The sequence below is a fragment of the Lucilia cuprina genome, chromosome X, assembly GCF_022045245.1.
Source record: "Lucilia cuprina isolate Lc7/37 chromosome X, ASM2204524v1, whole genome shotgun sequence".
NCBI classification, from domain to species: Eukaryota; Metazoa; Arthropoda; class Insecta; order Diptera; family Calliphoridae; genus Lucilia; species Lucilia cuprina.
In genome coordinates, this window is record NC_060949.1 from 10,180,360 (window position 1) to 10,183,786 (window position 3,427).

General features: G+C 31.3%; 2 long non-coding RNA genes across 2 annotated transcripts; both read right to left on the reverse strand.

The window, feature by feature from the left end:
• Positions 1–1,133: 1,133 nt before the first annotated feature.
• On the reverse strand, positions 1,134–1,398 carry LOC124418606. The gene is made up of 2 exons (XR_006940093.1): positions 1,342–1,398; positions 1,134–1,251 (listed from the first exon to the last, which is right to left on the reverse strand). It is a non-coding gene; the product is annotated as an uncharacterized LOC124418606 (long non-coding RNA).
• Positions 1,399–1,634: 236 nt separating this feature from the next.
• LOC124418602 lies at positions 1,635–2,987 on the reverse strand. Its single transcript, XR_006940091.1, has 4 exons — positions 2,896–2,987; positions 2,766–2,791; positions 2,648–2,701; positions 1,635–1,758 (listed from the first exon to the last, which is right to left on the reverse strand). It is a non-coding gene; the product is annotated as an uncharacterized LOC124418602 (long non-coding RNA).
• Between the last annotated feature and the right edge of the window lie 440 nt (positions 2,988–3,427).

Genomic DNA, 3,427 nt, shown 5'->3' on the forward strand with positions numbered 1-3,427 from the left:
TCGGTACTTTAAACGACCTAGAATCTGAGACTATTCCTAAACCAGCGCAAATGGAACTACTACGGCAAAAGATACGGGAAAACCTGCATAAAGCTTACCTCAAAAACGAAAGAAGCTATAATACACGGTGTCGGTATGTCAAGTTTATACCCGGTCAAGAAGTCCACCGTCACAATTTCCAACAAAGCGATTTCAAAAATAATTTTAACGAGAAGTTGGCCCGGAAGTTTTTGAAATGCCGCGTAGTGAAACCTATAGGAAATAGCCTGTATGAAGTCGAGGACTTGCAAGGTAAATCGTTAGGGGTATTTTACGCCAAAGATCTAAAGCAATAGCTTACATCTTTGGTGTATCTAGTCCTAATGGTTCCCTTAAATATCTAGTCGTTTTTATACTTTTCGAAAGATGTTTGCTTAAGAAAAGGTTAGTAATCTAATTAAATATTTGGTGTTAATTCAAATATCAATAATTTCTCTTCTTCTATTGCTACTAGGGAGTGATGTTTGACACAGATTTAACGTAATGTGAATACTATTTTATCCGTACTTTTTATACTTCATAATATTGGCTGGTAGAATTAAATCCTGTTATGTACTATTTATTTATTTTCCCTGACTTAAGCCAACGTTTCTAAGCTGGTTACATTTGTAACCGGTCATTACCCTATTATTAGGTGCAACCCCATCAAAACTTTCAGGTACCGTGCTATCAAAAGCGTAAGGGTTATTAGTCACCTAGGGTAATAACCCAATTCTGAGTCCGCATCTTACGGCGAGCCAGAAAAGGAAAAGAAAATAGGTAGTGAGTCTAATATTTGTTCCCTAATAAGAGACATACTTTAACGGCTTAATTACCACAGGTAATATTATGAAGATAAAATAGTACTAAGCATAAGTTCTGGAAATATTATTAGGGAAAACTGTGTCAACATCATTCCGCCTTTGGTTCTATTAAAATTAACGAGGGGATGTTAGACTAATGTGCCATTAATAGTTTATATACATTAGGATTGTGATACCCTCTAGTAATTTTAATAAGAACTCTAATATAATATCTGGTTTAGAGAGAGATTACTGGTTGTAAACTATACTAAATATCTAAGTAGATAAATATCTTAATCATTTAATCACTCACCGTGAAACTTTTAAGATGATGAATAGCTTTGAACTTTGGGATTTTCTTCTTCTCTTTTAAAAATGTTGATGTAGATCTTATTGATTATAGGTGTCATGATTACTCGCTGGCTGAGACCTGAAAGAAATGAAATTTGAATTAGTATATATGCTAATTTTGGTTTTGATTTGATAAATTTTTAGCATTATTAACCAGTGGTTAAGATACCTGTTGTAGATGAATTTGATAATTTTGGTTTTCCAGTCATTTATATTGCCACAACCTATGAAAAACCTAAGTTTAGTATATTCTACAAACATAACAGAGTTTATAAAAAAGTTTTCAATTAATATCAAATTTTTCGGAGAACTACAAGGGGCACTACTCGCCAGTGATATATGATACCCCTGGTGATTTTGGTCCTTGTAATTCGCCCACCACTTTCTAAACGAGCCTGATTTATAAACAAATCAGACCAATATAGATTTGTTACATTATAGTGATTGTTAATTGTCTCTTATACTTGCATTATATTATTTGTTAGTTTTCAGGAGAAGCGAGGGGTATTTATCGCAAAAACATCTAGTTTTTTGTGAGCTTAGTCCTCGTCAGTATCCAATTCACTCGAAGATTTGGTTTCGCAATCTGAAAGGAAATAAAAGAAAACATAATATAAAATATAAAATGAAAAAAACTGAATTCAATAATTCTTTAGGAAAAATTTTTAAAATTCTCTTTATTATTACTTTTATTTATTTTAGTTTCCTTATTTCATTTTATTATTTTTATTAGTTTTAGTTTTCTTTTTAATTTTGTATTAAGTTTCCATTTTCCTTAAATAATCTTACAGTACACTTTTAGCGAACACCATACTTTTTGATTTAGACACTTTTCACAACAGTAGATAGTTTCAATTTTTTTTTGTTTTTTTTTCGATAGTCACTTTAGAATTCTCTTTTTACTTTCACCAAAATTTTCACTATAATTTTTGCAATAGTTTTTTTAATTTTCACTATAGAACTTTTATTCACTTTTTCGCCTAAAGAAAAAAAAATCTTTTCTTTTTATATATTTTCGTTACACGCTGTATTTTCCAAAATCACTTTTTATTTACCTCAAAAGGACGACGGAAGTCTATTAGTAAACCTTTACGAAACTTTAATTTTATTTGCCATCACAACTTCCGATTTTAAGCATTTTGCAACGTTACGTCACGTTACGTACTCGCCCGCCTTGAACACTATTGATGCGATTAATTTCGTTAGCAAGGAAAAACTGAATACGTAAACGGCAAATATCGCGTTACGTTACTTTACGCCACGTACAGTCCTGGTAATCGAGATCTTGGAAATGTATGAACACTTTTAACATTTGATTCGCACGCTTTTTATACACCCGTTTAATATTTTTTTATCCGATAACAATTTTCACTTTCACTTTGCGCACTTTCACCTTCTATTCCACTAATTTTATTTGCACATTACTATTTTCACTTAATTTACATTTTAAATTCTATTAAATTCACGATACTTACCTTATTAACGTGGTATCAGCCGCTTGTCGTCGTTGTCGTCATTATAACACCACCCTGTAAAAAAAGTGTTTTACTACGCATTCATTTTCATTAATAAAATGCACTTTTGTTTGCTTACCTTAAATCCATAGAAATAGTCCCCATCTGGCATAGATTTTTGGAAAAGAAAATAAGAGGAAATATTGTTTGGTGTTAAATTATATTTTCTTTAATATATTTTAACAATTTTTATTCTTTTTATTACTTACCTTTTTTTATGCGGCGGCCATTGATCAATTCATAGAAACTTGTAATTTTACAACCACGCAACTCATGGTGTACGTTCAGTCACATACATTTTTATACAGCTGTTCATTCATTATCAGTTGGGGTTACCAGAGGGTTAAAATTTATTACATACATACAGTGTTGTATTTATAAACAAAAATGAAAGTGAGTTGCCAGATGTTGTTTTTTTTTAATCCTAGGGAAAAATCTCCACAAAATGCCCACAATTATTTTAGAGAAAATTTGAAGGATTTATAGCTTTCTTCCCCCCATCCTGTGTTCACAGAGGAACACAGGAGTGGTAGGGTTTGTCGTGTGCACCCTGTTCTTGAAAATAAACAAACTTAGATAGTTGGCAACGCAAAGATTTTTTTGACGTTTAAGAAAACGAAAAGATAGTAACGTTGATAAATACTTTATTAGTAAAGAAAAAACAAAATAAATTAAATGGCGGAAAAATAAAATATATAAATATATAATATAAGATGAGGAGACATATTGTGGCGTCACGAA